Below are 24,971 nucleotides of genomic sequence, written 5' to 3'. Positions count from 1 at the left end.
TGAGATCTGCGACCTGGCATTCACACGCAGCCAAATCCATCTCCACCATTAGGAGCTCTGGGGAAGACCGGTGGATGCTTAGACCCCGCACCTCAGGTGAGCCTCTGTCATGCCCAGGGTGGGCCGCTGGTGTACCAATCCTGCTGGTTTCAGGTAAGCCTTACAACTGCTGTAGCAACTGGTCTCTGAACCTGACCCAGACCGTGGCAGGTTCATTGGTAACATCAATCAAGGTTTCTTTGTGACCTCAGTCAAGGTTCCTTAGTGACTTCAATCAATCAAGGTTTCTTGGTGACCTCAATCAAGGTTCCTTGGTTATTTCAATCAATCAAGGTTCCTTGGTGACATCAATCAATCTATCAAGGTTCTTTGGTGAACTCAGATGATCTTGATCAGCTATCCTGATCAGTGTTTTCTCAGCACTAGCTTTTGAGGCCAGACCCTCCTGGACTGTACATGTGAGACTAGCCTGGAATGTAACCATTGGGCACTGGGCTTTTCATTCTGGTGCTCTCCAGGCCAGGGTGTACTGTTTTAGTTAGCTAAGGAGTGCTTTCGGGTCCAGAGTTGTGCTGCGATCACAGGTCTGATCCTGTCTTTGAAGAATAACTTAGTGAGCAGAGCCAGTTGTGATAAAGCACTGGGAGCTACCTCATTGATGGCCACCATTTTTAAATTTCCCACCACTAAGAGTTAAGGATGAGGAATCAAGTGCTGATGGCATTCACTGGGTGGAGCTCTGACTTCTCTTTCTCTCTATTCAACTTGGAGGAAGCATCATTCTGCCGTTGCTCTTGAAGCATCACATGGATCTCCCTGCCTACAATGACTTGGTCACCCCCGGCCACCTGAAACCCTCAGCCCAAGCTGCCTGGGTTTATGAGACTTAAAACCTTGCCTCACATTGGGCCTAGTTGAATTACCACTGTGCAAACACACCATGTCTTCACTAAGACAGCCAGGACTGTACCACTGCCAAGGATGAACACGGCTTATAGTCCTAGAGTGCTTCCTTCCCAGAAGGAATTGTCACCTGTAATTCAGAACCTTGGACCCCTATTGTCACTGGATCATCTTTATTGAAGTCTACCAAAGCTCTCTCGTGTGTGGCCAAGGTATCCCCCATGTCCACAGGGACCTCAGTCTCCCCTTTGGACTTTCTGGCTGTTTTTGCTCAGATATCGGTGCACTCTACCCTCAAAGGCTCTAAATGGTCCCCTGCAGATTATGTCTGTGATTGGCCTTAAACTTCTATTCATGTTGGCCATGTTGACCTTGTCACTGTATCTGAGAATTCCAACAGTCTACCTCTGGTTGGGGTCATTGCAGTCTCCTGAAGTGGACACAGATTTAACGTGGTTGTTTCAAACCTTATAGATGTACTACCCGTCATCTGGAGAATCAGCCTTTTGTTCCAGGCCTTGGGTTTTTTAAAGGTCACTGTTGGGCAAGGTTGCTCATTTCCTTTAGGGCAGGGGTGTCAAACTGGCGGCCCTCCAGCTGTTGCAAAACTGCAAGTCCCATCATGCCTCTGCCTTTGGGAGTCATGCTTGTAACTGTCAATCTTGCAATGTCTCATGAGACTTGAAGTTTGGCAACAGTTGGAGGGTCATCAGTTTGACACCTGTGCTTTAGGGTTCTAAATCCTCCCATTATAAGTCAGGATCATTCTCCCTCCCTCATCTTTCAGGGTGTGTAGGGTGCCAAGGGATTACGCTCATAAGTTAGACTCCCTTTTTCAATTGTAACTCAGTCCTTGTCATCAATCCCTCATGCCTGGGAGCCTGAACTTGGGGCAAAACATGAAAAATGGTCTCTCTAGACTAAGTACTTCTAGATATTACCTGTCTCCCTTTTTGTATGAAAGGGGTATTTCTTCCCTTCACCATGAAAGTCTTGGGGCTCCAATCTGTTTCCTGAGAACAGTTCCCGTCTCATCAAGCATCCTCTCCATGACTTGGTACTCTGACCTGAGCTCCACTGGAAATCCCTCACATGTTGAAGAGTCTTCCACTATGGAAAGGTCTGGGAGTTTTCCCTGTGGCAGGCCTAGTGGCCTAGTCCCTATGCTGTACTGCACTGAGAGTGTTACGTTTCACTATGCTGTCCTCTTCGGAGATAAGAATTTGCCATCTGGTTCTCTTCTGATTCAGTACCTGAAAGCTGTTGATTTCCCACCTGGCAGGAAGATTTAATTGCTGGATGGCCCTGTGCTCTCCACATTGTCAGCAAGAAGATCATGCTTGGGTCCTGCTGCTAATTCACCCAGCAGGTAGGGAGTCTGCCTGGAGACCTTTGTGGGACCTGGTCACTGGAGGGTAAGTTCTCATTTGATGACCGATGTGCAGTTCCTCCAGACTCCTTCCCTTGATCCTGTTCCTAATCAGGTAGACAATCTAGGATCCCTTCCCCCCATTCCCCTCTCCTCAGCTGAGGATGCTTTGTTGGACCATGTTCTGTGATTAGATGTAGGCAGTTTTGCTTAGAGGCACCGATGGGTGTTTAGGCACATGGGTCCCTGTGCATCCTTATGACCTGCTGGTGTTTTGTGCACCATATGGGTTGCACCATATTTCTTCTCTCTGCTTACCCCTGTGGAGGTGTCTTGGCACTTTTTCCTCTTCTAGTCAAACCCTTAGCTACTCTTAGGGTTCTTTCCTACCAGCCTTCAAGAGCTGCCTGGCTGTCTGATATGAAGGATGGGACATTCTGTGTAGTCTGACTCTCTCTCTTTTATATGAAGGACGGGACATTCTGGGTAGTCTGTCTCACTCTGACAGGAAGGATGGGAGATTCTGTGTAGTCTGTCTTGGTCTCTGATATGAAGGATGGGACATTCTGGGTAGTCTGTCTCGGTCTCTGATATGAAGAATGGGACATTCTGGGTAGTCTGTCTCTCTCTGATATGAAGGACGGGACATTCTGGGTAGTCTGTCTCTCTCTGATAGGAAGGACGGGACGTTCTGGGTAGTCTGTCTCTCTCTGATATGAAGGACGGGACATTCTGGGTAGTCTGTCTCTCTCTGATAGGAAGGATGGGAGCAGGAGCGGACTGACAACTCATGGGGCCTCCGGGCAATAGGGGATCATGGGGCCCCTGTGCCCTTGCCCAAACTAAAAAAAGCCTATGAAAAAGGTACCAGGGGCATCTCATGGGGCCCCCTACTGATCCTGGGCCCTCGGGCAGTGCCTGAGTTTCCAAATGGTCAGTCCGCCCCTGGATGGGAGATTCTGGGTAGTCTGTCTTGATCTCTGATATGAAGGACGGGACATTCTGGGTAGTCTGTCTCTCTCTGATATGAAGGATGGGTCATTCTGGGTAGTCTGTCTCTCTCTGATATGAAGGATGGGACATTCTGGGTAGTCTGTCTCTCTCTGATATGAAGGATGGGACATTCTGGGTAGTCTCTCTCTCTCTCTCTCTCTCTCTCTCTCTCTCATATGAAGGACGGGACATTCTGGGTAGTCTGTCTCTCTCCGATATGAAGGATGGGACATTCTGGGGCTGCAGTTCCTCTGAACTCCACAAGATGGTGATCTCATTTCTACTACCCAGACAGGACTTCTCTATGGAATACAGACAGGAAGTGATGTCGGGTACTGATAGGAAGTGATGTCAGGAACAGACAGGAAGTGATCTGGAATAAAGAGAAGAAGTTCTGTGCAGTCTGAAGGAGATCGGAGAGGTTGCTTGACATGGCAGTAGAGGAGGTAATTATTATTATACAGGATTTATGGTGCTAACAGTTTGCTCAGCGCTTTACAATATAACGGGAGACAATACAGCAACAATACAGATCAATACAAGAGAGTTAGGAGGGCCTGATCCTGGGAGCTTACAATCTAGGAGGGAGGGGCTAGTAGTACAAAATGTTGTAACTGTGTGGGATGGACTGGTAGGAGGAGTAGAAGATTCCATTATTAGCTGAGGGCAGGATAGGCTTCCCTGAAGAGATAGGTTTTCAGAGATCGCCTAAAAGTGAGCAGAGTAGGTGATAGTCTGATAGATTGGGGTAGAGAGTTCCAGAGGATGGGGGAAGCTCTGGACAAGTCCTGGAGATGAGCATGGGAGGAGGAGACAAGGGAGCTAGAGAGTAGGAGATCTTGCGAGGAGCTGAGAGGATGGTTTGGGTGATATTTAGAGATGAGATCGGTGATGTAATTTGGGGCGGAGTTATAAATGGCTTTATATGTTATTGTTAATGTTTTGAATTCTATCCATTGGGCAATGGGAAGCCAGTGGAGGGATTGGCAGAGAGGGGTGGAGGCCAGTGGAGGGATTGGCAGAGAGGGGTGGAGGACACTGAGTGGAGGTCAGCGGAGGGATTGGCTGAGAGGGGTGGCAGATATGGAGCAGTTAGTAAGGTGGATGAGTCTGCAGCAGCATTCATAATAGACTGAAGAGGGGATAGCCTGTGATGAGTTGGCCAATGAGGAGGGAGTTACAATAGTCAAGGTGAGAGATAACCAGGGAGTGAATAAGTTGCTTAGTAGTTTCTGAGGTTAAGAACCACCATATCTTGGAGATGTTGTGGAGGTTGGAGGTGTTGCGGAGGTGAAGTCTACAAGATTTGGACAGTGATTGGATTTGGGACTGAAAGGACAGATGGGAGTCTAGGATTACACCTCGTACCCTGGCATGAGGGGAGGGACTGATGATTGTGTTATTGATATTGATGGAGAAGTCGGGGGGGGGGGGGGGTCACGGGCTGGAGGGAATACTAAGAGCTCAGTTTTGGAAAGATTGAGTTTGAGGAAGTGGAGTGATATCCATGATGATATGTCACTTAGTAGGTTAGTAATGCGAGAGGAGACTGAAGGGGTGAGGTGAGGAGGAGACTGAAGGGGTGAGGTGAGGAGGAGACTGAAGGGGTGAGGTGAGGAGGAGACTGAAGGGGTGAGGTGAGGGGTAGAAAGATAGATTTGTGTGTCATCAGTATAGAGATGGTACTTAAAGCCATGGGAGTTTATCAAGTGACCAAGGGAGGAGGTGTAGATGGAGAAGAGAAGGGGTCCAAGGACAGAACCTTGAGGGACCCCTACAGAGAGAGGGAGTGAAGCGGAAGAGGCAGAGTTACTGGTAACACTGAAGGAGCGCTGCGATAGGTAGGAGGAGAACCAGGAGAGAGCAGAGTCTCGGAGGCCAAGAGAGTGTAGTTTTTTGAGGAGGAGAGGATGGTCAACCGTATCAAAAGCCGCAGAGAGGTTAAGTAGTAAGAGTAGTGGCCATTGGCTGGGATGAGTACGGAGTAGTGGCCATTGGCTGGGATGAGTACGGAGTAGTGGCCATTGGCTGGGATGAGTACAGAGTAGTGGCCATTGGCTGGGATGAGTACGGAGTAGTGGCCATTGGTTGGGATGAGTACGGAGTAGTGGCCATTGTTTGGGATGAGTACGAAGTAGTGGCCATTGTTTGGGATGAGTAGTGGCCATTGTTTGGGATGAGTAGTGGCCATTGTTTGGGATGAGTACGGAGTAGTGGCCATTGTTTGGGATGAGTACGGAGTAGTGGCCGTTGTTTGGGATGAGTACGGAGTAGTGGCCGTTGTTTGGGATGAATACGGAGTAGTGGCCATTGGTTGGGATTAGTATAGAGTAGTGGCCATTGGTTTTAGCAGTTAGTAGATCATTAGTGAGGTTTAGTAGGGCAGTTTCAGTGGAGTGTAGTGAGCGAAAGCCAGACTGTAAAGGGTGAAGAAGGTTGTTGTCAGTGAGGTGGGAGCTCAGGCGATTGTAGACTAAGCGTTCTAGGAGTTTAGAGGTAAATGGCAGCAGGGAGATGGGTCTTAAGTTGTTCAGGTTGGTGGGGTCCAGGGAGGGCTTGTTAAGTATGGGAGTGATGTGTGCATGCTTTAGAGGGGAGGGGAAGGCACCAGTAGAGAGGGAAAGATTGAAAATGTGAGTGAGGGAGCATAGGATGAAAGAAGAGGGTGAGCACAGTAGTTGTGAGGGGACAGGATCCAGGGGGCAGGTGGTGAGACAGACTTCTGAGAAAACCTTAGTGACCTCTTCAGTAGTAGCGAGGTCAAAAGAGGAAAGTGTTGAGGGAGGTTTAGTATAAGGTATGCTAAGTGGGATGGATGTCTGTGCAGTGGTGATGTCCCTACAAATTGCATCAATCTTATTTTTGAAATTATTTGCAATCTCGTGAGCAGTGAGTGAGGTACTGGGTGGAGGTGGAGAAAGTAGAGAGTTAAAAGTAGAGAAGAGACAACGAGGACTGGATGACAAGGTATTGATGAGAGTGACAGTCGTCTTGTTTGGCAGCATGGAGGGAGGAATTGTATGTGAAGAAAGCAGATTTATATCAGGTGAATGCTTGCTGGGATTTGGTTTTATGTCACAATCGCTCCAACGCACGACTATGTCGTTTAAGATGTCTGGTGTGGTCAGTCTGCCACAGATGTAACAGTCGGGGCCTGATGCTTCGTGTTGTTAGAGGAGCAAGTGAGTCCAGTGTGGATGATAGTGAACTGTTGTAGACAGCAGTGGCCAGGTCAGGGCAGGACAGGGGAGAGATTCTGTCATAGAGTTGGTCAGTTGCAGAGTGGAAAGGAGCCGGGTTCAAGTTGTGAAGGTTTCTGCGGGTAATTGTTTGCTGCTTGGAGGGATAGGTGTTTGAAGATGAGGAGACTGTGAAGGTGATGAGATTGTGATCAGAGAGAGGAAAGGGGGTGTTTGTGAGGTTGTAGGGAGTGCAAAGATGGGAGAAAACAAGGTCTAATGTATTCCCATCAGAGTGAGTGGAGGACGGTATACATTGTACTAATGCAAAAGATGAGGTTATGTTGAAGAGTTGGGATGTAGCCGGGTTGTTCACATTAACAGGGATGGTAAAATCTCAGAGAATGATAGCGGGTATTTCAGAGGAGAGAAAGTAGGGTGTCCAGGCGGAGAAATCATCAAGAAAGCGGGACACGGGTCCAGGAGGCCAATAGATCACTGCAATCCTCAGAGAAATGGGAGAAAACAGCCGGATGCAGTGAGTCTCGAAAGAAGAGAAGGATAGAGAGGGAGGGTTAGGGAGGACTTGAAAGGTGCTCAGTGGGGATAGAAGTAAACCAACCCCACCACCTTTCTGACTACTGGGTCTGGGTGAGTGGGTCCAGAGGAGGCCTCCATAGGGAAGTGCTGCGGTGGAAGTGTTTTGCCTCAAAACAAAGTGTTTTTAACACTACTACAATCGCTCACTAATACACGGATTAGGTTTAATAAATATTAAAGCAAAACATGATTTATTGAATAAGTTCTGTTAGTATAATAACATAAGAATTGTCAGAATTGCAAATCATATTTAGATCATATTATAGCAAGAATAAAGCATCAATACATCACCGGATATTGTAGCATCACCCACTGCCCAGTGACTGGGGGACTCCAACAGTCAGCAAAGGGGAATCCGGGAAATCACCGCAAGGCACGTCTGCCGCATCTTCAATGAGTCCCAAATTCCCCTAGAATCCCCCGTCTTTTATATACATAGTTTGGAATGACTTTATCTACTGCCATGCGCAGTATCTCCTGGTTATATAACGTCATGTATGATTCTGCGGAGTAGTTAGAGTCAACACGTGATCGGCTGTGCCATCACGCGTAGTTACCTATTTTGATGGAATGCACATCTGGTGAATATCAGCCACATCTCTGGTTTCAACTGGTTTTAACTGGTTTAATGTACACTTCCAACATGTTATTTTGAACTCCAGTTACCCATCTAATGGTTATAATCCTTAGCATTATGACAGTTGAGTGTCAATCACTTCTCATCCATACATCCTATACACTCATGTCACATATGTATCACAGGAAGCAGAATCTGCTGCTTGGAGTCAGGTTTCTGTAATTGCTAGTAGGTTAAGGGAGCGGGAGACAAAAAGGTCATGGACAGAGGTGAGATTATTACAGACAGAGCGGGCATTCCAGAGTGCACATGAAAAAGGGAGGGTGGTTTTTGGGAGCACGGGGACTCCTATTAAATTGAGGGGATTGCAGCTATTCCTGGATGAAAGAGGATGCCTGGTGGGGGGGTGAAATACTGGAGGACCAGGGTTTGGGGAGATATCCCCAGAGGTTAGGAGAAGGAGGGTGCCTGGTGTGGGGCTGAGATACTGGAGGACCAGGGTTTGGGGAGATATCCCCAGATGTTAGGAGAAGGAGGGTGCAGAAAGTAAGATGGGAGCGGGATGTACACGAGCGCACATGTCTTCCAGTCCTGGTGTTTGGGTCAGCAGGGGAGTGAAGTATCAGCAGGAGGTGATGAGAGCAGTAGTAGGGAGATGGTAGCAGTGAGGGGGAGATGTACAAGTCCTGGGGTAGAGCAGAGGGGTAAAGAAGTGAGATTTTGAGAACGCAGGAAAGTAATATGAAAGGAGGAGTAGAGGGGACATATTAAAGGTACACGGAGTGGGACTCAGACTTGTAGGAGATGTTTCCCGGGGTGTTTGCTTGCAGTCTGTCCAGCATGCAGGAGAGTTTCTTGTATCTTCCTGCTGCTTGAGTTCTGCTTTAGTTCAACTGCTTCTTAGCACTCCATCAACGCAGCACTCACTCAAAAGCAGCACCCCATCAGTGACTGTGCCCCCCCCCATCAGTGATCTCCCCCCATAAGCTGTTCTAAATTTCTAGGGAGATGGCCAAATGAGCACTCATCTCCGCCCCAATTAGGAACTGATAAGGATCACATGAATGGGGGGGATGATTCTAAAGCACAGACCAGGCAGAGACTACAATCATAAAATGGTAATAAGATGTTATGTTCTATTTACACCCAGTAACCCCCCGTCATGTCCGTCCTCTTCCTCCATAGTCATGTCCGTCCTCTTTGTCAAGGTCCTACCTTTCCTCAGGGCTTGTGCTTCTCCATGTGCTGGCATCCATCTTAGGTGTCTGCAAAGCATTGTGGGATCCTTTATGCTTTCAGCCCTCTGCGGCTCCTCCTCCAGGAGGTGGCGGCTTATCACATATAAGTCTGCTGTTTGTAGCTGTCCATTGCATTTGTGTCCTGTCTTTTGCATAGCAGCAAGCTCGTTTTGTTTCTCATTGCTCTCCTGGATAACAACTCGGCTTTGGCAAGACTCCTTCCTGGCTTCTGACCCCGGCTCTGGTGACCATCCTTCCTGGCTTCTGATCCCGGCTCTGGCGATCATTCTTCCTGGCTTCTGACCCCGGCTCTGGCGACCATTCTTCCTGGCTTCTGACCCCGGCTCTGGCGACCATCCTTCCTGGCTTCTGACCCCGGCTCTGGCGACCATCCTTCCTGGCTTCTGACCCCGGCTCTGGCGACCATCCTTCCTGGCTTCTGACCCCGGCTCTGGCGACCATCCTTCCTGGCTTCTGACCCCGGCTCTGGCGACCATCCTTCCTGGCTTCTGACCCCGGCTCTGGCGACCATCCTTCCTGGCTTCTGACCCCGGCTCTGGCGACCATCCTTCCTGGCTTCTGACCCCGGCTCTGGCGACCATCCTTCCTGGCTACTGTCCTATCAAGTCATCCGCTGTTGCTGTTGGACTTGCATAGACTCTGTCTTGTTTTTGTATAATAAACCTACCTTTAATTGCACTTCCTTGTGTCTGGCTCCTCGCTCCCTGACACTGCACAAATGCCATGAATCCTGACGGTGCAGGTACGCCCTCGCTCCCTATGTTGGTTGCCAGACTTGATCAGCAGGATCTCTTGTTGGATCAATTCGCTCAGGCTTTGCAGACGCTGCTTGCACGCACAGCGCACCTTACTCCTGGTGCTATTAGGCCGGTTGTCACTCCTGTGGTCACTCCCGCTGTTGCTCCGGTTGTTGCGCCTACCTCCGCACCTGTGGTGCCCAGAGGTATGACTGGTTCAGCCCCCCTTCCACATCGCTTTGGGGATGAGCCGAGTCAGTGTCGGGGTTTCCTTATCCAAGTGTGCATATATTTTGAATTGATACCCCACGTTTTTCCTACTGAGAGGTCAAAGGTGGGCTTCCTAATCTCGCTGCTCTCGGACAAGGCCTTGGCCTGGGCAAATCCTGTATGGGAGAACAATAACCCTGTGATTCACGAGTTTGCCGGTTTTGTTGCCTCCTTCCGTAAGGTATTTGATGTGCCTGCTCGCTCTGCCTCTGCTGCTAAGCTGCTCATGTCCATGCATCTGGGATCACGAACCGTTGCCGAGTACGCCATAGAATTTCGTACCCTGGCAGCAGAGGTGGGTTGGAACAATGAGGCTCTGGTCTCTGCTTTCTCTCATGGTCTCTCAGAAGCATTGAAGGACAAGATTGGAGCCAAAGAACTGCCTGTGGAGCTTGAAGCACTCATTTCCTTCCTAATCCTGATTGACACCAGGCTCAGGGAGAGGTCTTCACTTTAAGGAGCGTCTGTAGAGGCCTCCTAACCGATTGGCACCTATGTTTTCTGTCCCACCCATTCCTCCCTCTCCTCCCACGCCTCCTGGGGATGGCTTGTCTGGCGGTGAGCCCATGCAGCTGGGGTTTGCTCGCCTTTCGGCGTCGGGAGGGTCGCTGCCTGTACTGTGGTCTCGGTGGGCATTTTTGGCTGTCCTGTCCGGTCCTTCTGGGAAACGCTCGCACCTGAGATCCTGTCGGGGGCAGATCTTGGGTGGAGTTTCCTCGTCCCCGGTTTCCCCGCAAAGATAAACCGCTAATCACCGTTGTCCTCTATTGGGAAGAAGGCTCGGTGATGGCCCAGGCGTTGGTAGACTCTGGTGCTGGCGGGTTCTTTATGGACAGTTCATTTGCTGCTCAGTATTCCATTCCTCTGCAGGCTCGAGTTACTCCATTGGTCCTCGAGGCGATAGATGTCAGGCCCCTGCAACCGTCGCAGGTTACCCACGAGACCCTGCCGGTTGAAGTAGCTATTGGGGCTGTTCACAGGGAGCTGGCCTGTTTCCAGGTAATATCTTCCCCGCACTACTCAGTGGTTTTGGGATATCCCTGGCTTCAGAAGCACAATCCAACCTTTGATTGGCGGTCGGCCGAGATTCTCTCGTGGTCTCCACAGTGTGGGGCCCGTTACATCCGTGGACCTGTTTAAGGTGTTTTGTGCCTCCTCGGACTCCGTGTTGCCCACTGACTACGGGGAGTACCTGGATGTGTTTGACAAGGTGCGTGCCGGTGCTCTGCCTCCTCATCGTCCATACGATTGTGGCATAACCTTACAACCTGGTGCCACTCCTCCTCGTGGCAGGGTGTATCCTCTTTCAGTTGCGGAGAATCAGGCCATGGAGGAGTACGTTGCGGATGCGTTTTCCCGGGGGCACATTCGCAAGTCTACTTCTCCAGCAGGAGCTGGCTTTTTCTTCGTGAAAAAGAAGGGCGGTGAATTGAGGCCTTGCATCGATTTTAGGGGTCTCAATTGAATCACGATTAAGAACGCTTACCCAATTCCGTTGATTACCGAGTTGTTCAACTGCCTCAAGGGAGCAACGGTCTTTACTAAACTCAACCTTAGGGCTGCATACAACCTCGTACAGATCAAGGAGGGCGAAGAGTGGAAGACCGCGTTCAACACCAGAACCAGCCACTGTGAATCCCTGGTGATGCCCTTCGGGTTGTGTAACGTGCCCGCGGTCTTTCAGGAGTTCATTAATTATGTCTTTCGTGACATGTTGCAGCAGTGCATGGTGGCTTACTTGGACGACATCCTGGTTTACTCTGCGTCTATGGAGTCTCATATCCAGGATGTTAAGCGGGTGCTGCAACGGTTACGTGAGAAGGAGCTTTTCTGTAAGCTCAAGAAGTGTGAATTTCACAGATCCCAGATTGCCTTTTTGGGCTAAATCATTTCCGCTGTGGGTTTTTCCATGGACCCTCAGAAGGTTTTGGCGGTTCTGCAGTGGCCTCGTCCCAGTAGTCTTCGGTCCATTCAGTGCTTTTTGGGATTCACCAACTATTATCGGAAGTTTATCAGAAACTTCTCCACGCTAGCCAAGCCTCTCTCAGATCTGACCAAGAAAGGCAGTAATCCCCAAGAGTGGTCATCCGAGGCCATCTCCGCTTTCGAAGCTCTGAAATCCGCCTTCGCTTCGGCTCCGATACTGTCTCATCCCAATCCTGGGTTGCCTTTTTGTCCTCAAAGTTGATGCATCTGAGACGGGAGTAGGCGCCCTCCTGTCTCAACGTTTGGTCACCAGATGGACCCCTACTTCCCTGTGGGTTCTACTCCAGGAAGCTTTCCTCTGCAGAATGCAACTACCAGATTGAAGACAGGGAGTTGTTGGCTATTCAGGCTCTCAAGGAATGGAGGCACCTGCTCGAGGGTTCTTGGGTTCCAGTTCTTATTCTCTCTGACCACAAGAACCTGACGTATCTCTCGGAAGCTAAGAGGTTGACGCCCTATCAGGCCAGATGGGCTCTGTTCTTGTCGCGTTTTAACTATGTGGTCTCCTATTTGCCTGGCTCCAAGAATGTCAGGGCTGATACCTTGTCACGGCAATACTCTGAACTGTCCAGGGAGGACACTGAGCCGACCTCGGTGATAACTCCGGATCAGATCCTGGCTGCCATTTGTACCAGCCTGACTTCTCCACTTGGGGAGCAGATTTTGGCGGCTAAAACTGATGCTCCCTCTGAGAGACCGGCTGGTAAATGTTTCGTACCTGAGGGATTGCGCACCCGCTTGCTGCATACCTACCATAACTCCAAGACTGCCGGTCATCCAGGGAGGAACCAGTTGTCCTGGGTCATTTCTCATTTATTCTGGTGGCCATCTCTCCGTTCCGACATCTCCTCATATATGTAGCGGCATGTTCTGTCTGTGCCCAGAATAAATCTCCTCGGCATCTTCCATTGGGCCTTCTGCAACCCATTCCCAATGGGAAGCATCCCTGGTCACACCTAAGCATGGATTATATTGTAGACCTCCCTGCGTCTTGAGGCCATACGGTCATTCTTTTGGTCATTGATCGTTTCTCCAAGATGTGCCATTGTGTTCCGTTCAAGAAAATTGATGACTGCGCAAGAACTGGCTATGGTTTTTGCCAGGGAGATCTTTTGCTTGCATGGGTTGCCTAAGGTGATAGTCTCGGACCGTGGGAGCCAGTTTGTGTCAAGGTTCTGGCGCGCCTTCTGCTCCCAGTTGGGTATCAAGCACTCCTTCTCTTCGGCCTACCACCCACAGTCCAATGGGGCTGCGGAGCGTTCCAACCAGGCCCTGTAACAATTCCTTCGCTGCTATATCTCAGACCATCAAGACAATTGGGTTGATTTTCTGCCATGGGCAGAGTTTGCGAGGAACTCTGCTGTCAACTCCTCCTCCGGGATGTCTCCCTTCATGGCCAACTATGGGTTCCAACCCGTTTTGTATTGCCTGAGTTTTTCTCGCCACAGGACATTCCGGCTGTGGATAACCATCTTGCTGCCCTGCCTGCCTCATGGGGGCAGATCCAGAGGTCCTTGAAGGATTCAGCTCAGCGCCAGAAGCTCCAGGCTGATCGTAGACCGTTGCCCGCTCCTTCATACCAGGTCGGAGATCGGGTGTGGTTGTCCACTCGTAACCTCAATCTTTGGGTGCCCACACCGAAACTGGCTCCCCGTTTTGTTTGTCCTTTCCGCATCCTCCGCAGGGTGAACCCGGTTGCCTATGCCCTTGCTCTTCCTCCTGGGATGCGTATCTCCAATATCTTCCACGTATCCCTGTTGAAGCCTCTGGTCTGTAATCGCTTTACTGCCTCTCCGACTTGTCCTCATCCTATCCGGGTTGACTGTCATGAGGAGTATGAGCATCCTGGACTTTTGGTTTGTCCACGGTCGGGTGAAGTTCCTGGTCCATTGGCGTGGTTATGGTCCCGAGGAGCGTTCCTGGGTTCCTTCCGCGGATGTTCATGCTCCTGCCCTCCTCCGCGCTTTTCACGCCCGCTTTCCCCAGAAGCCTTATGTTGAGCCACGGAGGGCCCTTGAGGAGGAGTTACTGTCAAGGTCCTACCTTTCCTCAGGGCTTGTGCTGCTCCATGTGCTGGCATCCATCTTAGGTGTCTGCAAAGCATTGTGGGATCCTTTATGCTTTCAGCCCTCTTCGGCTCCTCCCAGGAGGTGGCGGCTTATCACATTTAAGTCTGCTGTTTGTAGCTGTCCATTCCATTCGTGTCCTGTCTGTTGCACAGCAGCAAGCTCCTGTTTTGTTTCTCATTGCTCTCCTGGATACTGACTCGGCTTTGGCAAGACTCCTTCCTGGCTTCTGACCCCGGCTCTGGCGACCATCCTTCCTGGCTTCTGACCCCAGATCTGGCGACCATCCTTCCTGGCTACTGTCCTATCAAGTCATCCGCTGTTGCTGTTTGACTTGCATAGACTCTGTCTTGTGTTTGTATAATAAACCTACCTTTAATTGCACCTCCTTGTGTGCCTGGCTCCTCGCTCCCTGACATTCTTCCTCCATAGTCATGTCTGTCCTCTTCCTCTATAGTCATTGTGACGTCTTTTATCTCCAGCAGATGATGATACACACATGTTGATGATACATATCAATATTTAGAAGGACACAAGGATCTCTACAAGGACATCATGATGGACAATCAGCCGCCCCTCACATCACCGGGTAAGAGGAGACTTTATTGTAAAGGAGAGAGCAGTACGGAGGATCCACCTAGATCCCCCATCATCTGATAAACACATAGAAACAATGGATTCAGTCAGTGTGTGTGTTTCCTACAGATGGATCCAGTCATGGGAACCCACCAGAGAGATGTCCCCGTCCTCTGTATTCCCGGGATTCCACACAGGAAGGTCACACCATCCCTCACCATCATCAGGTAGATGAGGAACAATCACTGATAGTATCATTAGGATCTGTACATTATCTGCATTGTTACCATTGATGGCATTTTTATTATATATTCAGAGTGGAAACCTGAGAGATCCTAAAGTTGAGGTTAAAGAAGAGATAAAAGAGGAGGATGAGGAGTATGGAGTGATGGAGGAGTTTCCAGAAGGACACAAGGATATGATGGAGCCACCTAATACCAGGAACCCACCAGAGAGATGTCCCCGTCCTCTGTATTCCCGGGATTCAACACAGGAAGGTCACACCATCCCTCACCATCATCAGGTAGATGATGACAATTATTGGTAGTTGTGATTTATACACAGCATGTTTGTTACAATTAATGTTTTATTATATCTTTCAGAGTGGAATCCTCGGGGATTATAATATTGTTGTTACAGAAGAGTATAAAGAGGAGGATGAGGAGTATGGAGTGATGGAGGAGTTTTCAGAAGGACACAAGGATATGATGGAGCCACCTAATACCAGGAACCCACCAGAGAGATGTCCCCGTCCTCTTTATTCCCGGGATTCCACACAGGAAGGTCACACCATCCCTCACCATTACAAGGTTGGTGGGATGGAGCATCTACAACATGGACTCATGGAGACAATGTGTGGAGTTTTTTTTTATGTAACCTTATATCTTACAGATGATATTTTCTCTCATTTCCTTGATTTAGAGTGGAGATCCAATCGATATAGAATTTGAGGTGAAAGCAGAAGAAGAAGAGGCGTATGTGAGGGATGATCAGCAGTCTATGGAGGAGGATGGAATAACGGGGACATTTATAGAGGAGGACACTCCTACAGAGATCAGCACAGGTGGGTCATGAACACTAAATCCATTCCTCCACCCATACTGCTCACTGATTGGTCCAGAGTAGGGCGGGGACTGGGTGATATCAGCCTGTAATCCCCTGGTCACTTTCCTGAGCTGTGTTCCCCGTCCTGTATTCCTGGATTTCTCTCGGATAATCTTCCTTCTCTGTGCTGCAGACACAATTTATGTATCTAGACTGGATTTATGGAGGTTCTGGGGTTCAGCTGGCAGCAAAATGTTCATTTTTAAGCATTGCATAATGTAGGCACCCAGGACATGTGACTGGGGTCTCCTGCCTTGTGCCTGACTCCTCCAGGGGACCTTCTCTGTTATCTGCTGGCTGTGCCGGGTGGAGGGATATGTCTGTAGTGTCTCAGACCCAAGTCACTGAGTGCAGTCTCAGGAGATGGGAGGCAGCGGTGTGGGACCTACATAGTTAGTCTGGCTGAAAAAAGACAGTCTATCTAGTTGTACCATTAAAAATTATAATCCTACACCCACAGCTTATCCACCAGAAGGCAAAGACCCAGCAAAGCGCGATCCAATCTGCTCCTGCAGGGGAAAAAATCCTTCCTGACCCCCTGAGAGGCAATCGGATATTCCCTGGATCAACTTTCCCTATAAATGTTATATCCAGTTATATTCTGTGTATCCAAGAAAGAATCCAGGACTTTCCTACAGCAACCCCCCCTTATGTATTATACATGGAGATCATATCCCCCCTTATGTATTATACATGGAGATCATATACCCCCTTATGTATTATACATGGAGATCATATCCCCCCCTTATGTATTATACATGGAGATCATACCCCCCTTATGTATTATACATGGAGATCATATCCCCCCCTTATGTATTATACATGGAGATCATATCCCCCCTTATGTATTATACATGGAGATCATATCCCCCCTTATGTATTATACATGGAGATCATATCCCCCCTTATGTATTATACATGGAGATCATATCCCCCTTATGTATTATACATGATGATCGTATCCCCCCTTATGTATTATACATGATGATCGTATCCCCCCTTATGTATTATACATGGAGATCATATCCCCCCTTATGTATTATACATGGAGATCATATCCCCCCTTATGTATTGTACATGGAGATCATATCCCCCCTTATGTATTATACATGAAGATCATATCCCCCTTATGTATTATACATGGAGATCATATCCCCCCCTTATGTATTATACATGGAAATCATATCCCCCCTTATGTATTATACATGGAGATCATATCCCCCCTTATGTATTATACATGGAGATCATATCCCCCTTATGTATTATACATGGAGATCATATCCCCCCCTTATGTATTATAAATGGAGATCATATCCCCCCCTTATGTATTATACATGGAGATCATATCCCCCCTTATGTATTATACATGGAGATCATATCCCCCCTTAATCTCCTCTTCTCAGTAGAGAATACATTCAGTTCCTCTAATCTCTCCTCATAGCTGATCTCCTCCATGCCTCGTATCAGTTTGGTTGTCCTTCTCTGTACTTTCTCCAGTTCCCCAATGTTCTTTTTGTGAATTGGAGCCCAAAACTGAACTGCATATTCCAGATGAGGTCTTACTAATGATTTGTACCGGGGGGGGAGGGGAGGGGGGGTGATATCTCTCTCTCTGGAGTCTATACTTCTCCTAATACAAGAGAGGATTTTGCTCAGTTTTGAAACCGCAGCTTGCATTGCATGTGATCTGCCAGAACCCCCAGATCCTTCTCCACCATTGACCCCCCCAGTTGTACCCCCCTAGTATGTATGATGCATATTCTTAGCCCCCCAAGTGCAGAACCTTACATTTATCACCATTAGCCCTCATTGGCCCCATAGTCCCCCAATTACACAGAGCATTGAGGTCGGCTTGTAAGTTGGAGACATCCTGTAAGGACGTTATTCCCCGGCACAGCTTGGTGTCATCTGCAAAGACTGGAATGGGATTTATAATCTCACACCCCATATTGTTTATATATATATTAATAAGTAAGGGTCCCAACACTGATCCCTGGGGTACCCCACTAATGACACTGAGCCTTGGGGTACCCCACTAATAACACTGAACCTTGGGGTACCCCACTAATAACATTGAACCTTGGGGTACACCACTAATAGCACTGAACCTTGGGGTACCCCACTAATAACACTGAACCTTGGGGTACCCCACTAATAACACTGAACCTTGGGGTACCCCACTAATAGCACTGAACCTTGGGGTACCCCACTAATGACACTGAGCCCTTGGGGTACCCCACTAATAACACTGAGCCCTTGGGGTACCCCACTAATAGCACTGAACCTTGGGGTACCCCACTGACACTGAGCCTTGGGGTACCCCACTAATAACACTGAGCCTTGGGGTACCCCACTAATAACACTGAACCTTGGGGTACCCCACTAGATACACTGAACCCTGGGGTACCCCACTAATAACACTGAACCCTTGGGGTACCCCACTAATAACACTGAACCTTGGGGTACCCCACTAATAGCACTAAACCTTGGGGTACCCCACTAATAACATTGAACCTTGGGGTACCCCACTAATAACATTGAACCTTGGGGTACCCCACTAATAACACTGAACCTTGGGGTACCCCACTAATAACACTGAGCCTTGGTCTACCCCATTAATGACACTGAGCCTTGGTCTACCTCACTAATGACACTGGGCCTTGGGGTACCCCACTAATGACATTGAACCTTAGGGTACCCCACTAACCCCTTCCATACCGGGCACTTTTACCCCCTTCCTGTCCAGGCCAATGTTTAGGTTTCAGCGCTCTCACACTTTGAATGAAATTGCGCGATCATACAACACTGTACCCAAATTAAAATTTTGGGGGATATCCGTGCCGTCCTGACATTTGGGAGATATCTGTACTGTTCTGACATTTGGGGGGATATCTGTGCCGTCCTGACATTTGGGGGGATATCTGTACCGTCCTGACATTTGGGGGGATATCTGTACTGTCCTGACATTTGGGGGATATCTGTACTGTTCTGACATTCTTGGACCTCAATAAATGAGATTGGCTGTCAGTACTTCAGGATTGATCAATATTCAGATCTATCCCATAGTTTGTGAACTCTATAACTTTCCTACAAACTAAATAATACATCCTAATTTGGGTTTTTTTCACCAAAGACATGGAGCAGAATAGATCTCGGCCTAAATTTATGAAGAACAATTATTTATTTGCAAACTTTTATAACAGAAACAAAGAAAAACGTGTTTTATTTTCAAAATGTTTGTTCTTCTTTTGGGAAGAAAATGAAGCCATCCATTGTATACAACTGTCATGTGACCTGCAGTGATTGGTCACAGCAGGTCACATGGTACCTACAACGGGGCCGTTACACAGATCTGTCATTGGCCGTGTCCGAGGTACATGGCCGGTGACAGATCCTGCCGCTGCATGGCTCTGCGGTCATGCAAACTGCGCATGTCTGGAAGGATGCCATATGGCTTCCACGCGGAGGGATGAGGTGCTCGCTCGGCCACCATCTGGCCATAGGCCGAGCGGGAACCAGCTAATCACACTGAACCTTGGGGTACCCCACTAATAACACTGAACCTTGGGGTACCCCACTAATAACACTGAACCCTGGGGTACCCCACTAATAACACTGAGCCTTGGGGTACACCACTAATAACACTGAACCTTGGGGTACACCACTAATAACACTGAACCCTGGGGTACCCCACTAACACTGAACCTTGGGGTACCCCACTAATAACACTGAACCTTGGGGTACCCCACTAATAACACTGAACCTTGGGGTACCCCACTAATAACACTGAACCTTGGGGTACCCCACTAATAACACTGAAGCTTGCGTTACTCCACTAATAACACTGAAGCTTGGGGTACCCCACTAATCACACTGAGCCTTGGGGTACCCCACTAATCACACTGAGCCTTAGGTTACCCCACTAATGACATTGAACGTTGGTGAACCCCACTAATTACACTGAACCCTGGGGTACCCCGCTAACTGAACCTTTGGGTACAACGCTAATCACACTGAACCTTGGGGTACCTCAATAATACTGAACATTGGGGTTCCCCACTAATAACACTGAACCTTGGGGTACCCCACTAACCCCTTCCATACTGGGCACTTTTACCCCCTTCCTGCCCAGGCCAATTTTTAGGTTTCAGCGCTCTCACACTTTGACATACAACATTGTTCCCAAACTAAAATTTGGGAGATATCTGTACTGTTCTGACATTTGGGGGATATCGGTACCGTCCTGACATTTGGGGGATATCTGTACTGTCCTGACGTTTGGGGGATATCGGTACCATCCTAACATTTGGGGGATTTCTGTACTGTCCTGACATTTGGGGGATATCTGTACTGTTCTGACATTTGGGGGATATCTGTACCATCCTAACATTTGGGGGATTTCTGTACTGTTCTGACATTTGGGGGATATCGGTACCGTCCTGACATTTGGGGGATATCGGTACCGTCCTGACATTTGGGGGATATCGGTACCATCCTAACATTTGGGGGATTTCTGTACTGTCCTGACATTTGGGGGATATCTGTACTGTTCTGACATTTGGGGGATATCTGTACCATCCTAACATTTGGGGGATTTCTGTACTGTCCTGACATTTGGGGGATATCTGTACCGTTCTGACATTCTTGGTCCTTAATAAAATAGACTGGCTGTCAGTACTTCAGGATTGATCAATTTTCAGATCTATCCCATAGTTTGTGAACTCTATAACTTTCCTACAAACTAAATCATAAATCCTAATTTGGGTTATTTTCACCAAAGACATGGAGCAGAATACATCTCGGCCTAAATTTATGAAGAACAATTATTTATTTGAAAACTTTTATAACAGAAACAAAGAAAAACGTGTTTTAATTTCAAAATGTTTGTTCTTCTTTTGGGAAGAAAATGAAGCCATCCATTGTATACAACTGTCATGTGACCTGCAGTGATTGGTCACAGCAGGTCACATGGTACTTACAACGGATGGTACTTACATGGTACTTACACAGATCTGTCACCGGCTGTGTCCGAGGTGCACGGCCAGTGACAGATCATGCCGCTGTGCTGTGAGATGGGGAAACTGCTTTCATTGTTTGAACACTGATTGAGGTGAATTAAAAATGTTCTGACTGACATTCTGCAGTTGAGCCACAAGATGTCACTGTTTATTGTAGCAGCCTCAGACTGCATAGAGACTTCTATGTTCATGAAGGGGTGGGGTTTTGGACTTGGAGAGTGAGCAGGGGAAGGAGAGGAGAGCAGCCATGCTTGAGAGAGAGAAGATGGCTGAGTGACTTTGAGAATCCATTGCCATCCAGCTGTGATGATGGCCCTCTGTAATCAGAAATTCACTTGAGTGAAGCTGATGGTGTTGAAGACGCTAACCCTGTTCAAAGAAAGAAAGATTTGCTGCCAGGAAGCTGATGAGGACAGAGGAGCAAAGCAACATGTACTGCTGATGACATTGCATGCCTGTTGAAGAGACGTTTGTTCTGTTCAGAGTCACCAGCGGATGCAAAGCAGACCCGGGTCGGTAAGATTGTGCACGCATCTCATTTCAGTGTTGGCGCCTATAGGACTGAGACAGGCCTATAGTAAGTTAGGGTCTCTGTTTGTGTCAGGCTACAAGTGTTGTTATTGATCATTGGAAGGACTCCACAACTTAAAGTGACATTTTAGATTGGAGAGCTGATAAAATCCTACAAACTCAAGCCAGACTGGTGTTTTGCTCAGAAGGAATACTCAGGGACGTGCTACAGGACCAGTTATGGGAGGGGGAATACTGTAGATTTGTGTAAGATTGTAAGCTGTTGTGCTGCACCGCAGGCTAGCCCATACCGTACCCCCATACACTGATTCCTGCTCTGTAGGGTAATAACAGGTAAGGTGTGGCAGCTTAGTTGTGCCCCCAGTAGGTAAATTACTACACTTTCTACCTTCATCCATCAGGAGGCGCCGTGCTGTGCAGCACAAGGGTCTCAGCCTCTGGGCTGGGTGTATGTAAATATATTGTATGTTCCCAGCATTTGTGGTTGTGTTTATTTGCCACATCTAAGTAAAATTCTGTTGTGGCAAAAGCTGGTGTTGGGGTTGCTTTCCTCGTTCGTGACTTCACTGTATCCTGGGGAGCCCACCCCGGTACATGGCTTACAGCGCGGCTCTGCGGGCATGCAAACTGCGCATGTCTGGAAGGATGCCATATGGCTTCCACCCAGAGGAACGAGGTGCTCGCCCAGCCACCATCTGGCCATAGGCCGGGCGGGTACCGGCTAATCACACGGAACCTTGGGGTACACCACTGATGACACTGAACCTTGGAGTACCCCATTAATATCACTGAACCTTGGGGTACCCCACTAATCACACTGAACCGTGGGGTACACCACTGATGACACTTAACCTTGGGGTACCCCACTAATAACACTGAACCTTGGGGTACACCAATGATGCTGAACCTTGGGGTACACCACTGATGACACTGAACCTTGGGGTACCCCACTAATACCACTGAACCTTGGGGTATACCACTGATGACACTGAACCTTGGGGTACCCCACTGACAACCCCAGACCCTTCAGAGTATGAATCATTAACCACTACTCTCTGAATACAATCTTTTAGCCAGTTTTCTATCCATTTACATTCGGATTTTCCAGCCTGTAGACTTTACCTTACACATTAGCCGTGTGTGGGGAACTGTGTCCAAGTATACCACGTCCACCGCCACCCCTCTGTCCAAGTATACCACGTCCACCACCACCCCTCTGTCCATGTATACCACGTCTACCGCCACCCCTCTGTCCATGTATACCACGTCCACCACCACCCCTCTGTCCATGTATACCACGTCTACCGCCACCCCTCTGTCCAAGTATACCACATCCACCATCACCCCTCTGTCCCAAGTATTCCACAGCCATCCCTCTGTCCAAGTATACCACGTCCACCCCTCTGTCCATGTATTATTATTATTATTATTATTATACAGTATTTATATAGCGCCAACAGTTCGCTCAGCGCTGTACATTACAATGGGAGACAATACATGCGACAATACAATGAGATACACGAGGGGTTCGAGGGCTCTGCTCCTTGGAGCTTACAATCTAGGAGGAAGGGGATAGTGGTACAGGAGGAAGTGGCTATGGGTATTGGAGTGGTAGGAAGAGAGGAGGAGATCAGCAATTAGGTGAGGGCAGGGTAGGCTTCCCTGAAGAGGTAGGTTTTCAGGGTGCGCCTAGAGGAGAGTAGGTGATAGGCTTATGGGTTGGGGCAGGGAGTTACAGAGGATGGGTGATGCCCTGGAGAAGTCCTGGAGGTGGGCATGGGAGGAGGAGACCAGGGAACTAGAGAGAAGGAGGTCTTGTGAGAAGCGGAGAGTTTGTTTTGGGTGGTACTTGGATATTAGGTCAGTGATGTAGTTCGGGGCAGTATGGTGGACAGCTTTGTACGTCAATGTTAGGATTTTGAATTTGATCCGTTGCGCAATCGGAAGCCAGTGGAGGGATTGGGAGAGGGGGGTGGCGGATACGGAGCGGTTGGAAAGGTGAATGAGTCTGGCTGCCGTATTCAGGATTGATTGAAGTGGGGCGGAGACTGAAGGGGTGAGGCGACAGGTAAAGAGAGAGATTTGCGTGTCGTGGGTGTAGAGGTGGTAGTTGAATCCATGGGAGTGTATGAGTTGGCCAAGGGAGGAGGTGTAGATGGAGAAGAGAAGGGGCCCAAGGACAGAGCCTTGAGACCCCAACAGAGAGGGGGAGTGAGGGGGAGGTGGTAGCATTATAGGTAACGCTGAAGGAGCGCTGTGATAGGTAGGATGAGAGCCAGGAGAGAGCGGAGTCTCTGATGCCAAGGGAGTGTAGTTTATTAAGGAGGAGGGGGTGGTCAACTGTGTCAAAAGCTGTGGAGAGGTCAAGGAGTAGGAGCACTGAATAGTGGCCATTAGCTTTGGCGGTTAGCAGGTCGTTGGAGAGTTTGAGTAAGGCAGTTTCGGTGGAGTGTAGGGGACAGAAGCCAGACTGTAGGGGATCGAGGAGGTTGTTATCATTGAGGTGAGAGCTTAGGCGATTGTAGACTAGGCGCTCGAGGAGTTTGGATGTAAATGGCAGCAGGGAGATGGGTCTAAGGTTGTCCAGGGAGGGCTTTTTGAGTATGGGAGTGATGTGTGCATGTTTCAGAGGGGAGGGGAATGCACCAGTAGAGAGGGAAAGATTAAAGATGTTGGTGAGGGAGCATAGGATAGAGGAGGAGGGAGGTCGTAGGAGTTGTGTGGGGGCTGGTGGTGAGGCGGGCCTCATCCTCCACCACCCCTCTGCCCAAGTATACCACATCCACCGCCACCCCTCTGCCCAAGTATACCACATCCACCGCCACCCCTCTGCCCAAGTATACCACGTCCACCGCCACCCCTCTGCCCAAGTATACCACGTCCACCGCCACCCCTCCGCCCAAGGATTTGCTCACCTCCAATCTAATGTGTTTCATGATGGTTTAATCCCAGATCACCTCTACATGTTGTCTACAGTAAACATTTAAGCTTCCACTGATTACAGAATACTAATACTGTGAGTCCTGACCCTTATACTATATAACTTGTACATTACATCCTCCTGACCCCTGCACTATATACTCTATGTTGTACATTACATCCTCCTGACCCCTGCACTATATTCTCTATGTTGTACATTACATACTCCTGACCCCTGCACTATATACTCTATGTTGTACATTACATCCCCCTGACCCCTGCACTATATACTCTATGTTGTACATTACATACTTCTGACCCCTGCACTATATACTCTGTTGTACATTATGTACTCCTGACCCCTGCACTATATACTTTGTTGTACATTAAATACTCCTGACCCCTGCACTATATACTCTGTTGTACGTTACATCCTCCTGACCCTTGCACTTTATATTTTACGTTACATACTCCTGACCCCTGCACTATATACTCTATGTTGTACAGTACATACTCCTGACCCCTGCAATATATACTATGTTGTACATTCAATACTTCTGACCCCTGCACTATATACTCTGTTGTACATTAAATACTCCTGACCCCTGCACTATATACTTTGTGTTGTATATTAAATTCTTCTGACCCCTGCACTATATACTCTATGTTGTACATTACATACTCCTGACCCCTGCACTATATACTCTATGTTGTACATTACATACTCCTGACTTCTGCTCTCCCCCTCCCCCCACTGCTATATATACACATAATATGGATTCTCTTTTGTTACACCCATTTCCTCCCAGCTGGACATTTTATATCGGATGATGTGATTGGAGCACAGACTTTTACATGGTGATAATAATATGATAACATCCTCC

The 24,971-nt window shown here is 48.5% G+C and overlaps 1 protein-coding gene across 1 annotated transcript in view; it reads left to right on the top strand.

Moving 5' to 3' along the window:
• LOC149438164 (uncharacterized) overlaps nucleotides 1-24,971 on the top strand; it is a 101,634-nt gene that overhangs the window by 47,286 nt on the left and 29,377 nt on the right. The window lies entirely within an intron of this gene.

The sequence above is a fragment of the Staurois parvus genome, unplaced genomic scaffold, assembly GCF_062004578.1.
Source record: "Staurois parvus isolate SC_StPar_1 unplaced genomic scaffold, SC_StPar_1.0 ptg001208l, whole genome shotgun sequence".
NCBI lineage: Eukaryota > Metazoa > Chordata > Amphibia > Anura > Ranidae > Staurois > Staurois parvus.
The sequence above is the reverse complement of the archived record's forward strand: the minus strand, read 5'-3'. Positions and strand labels throughout refer to the sequence as shown.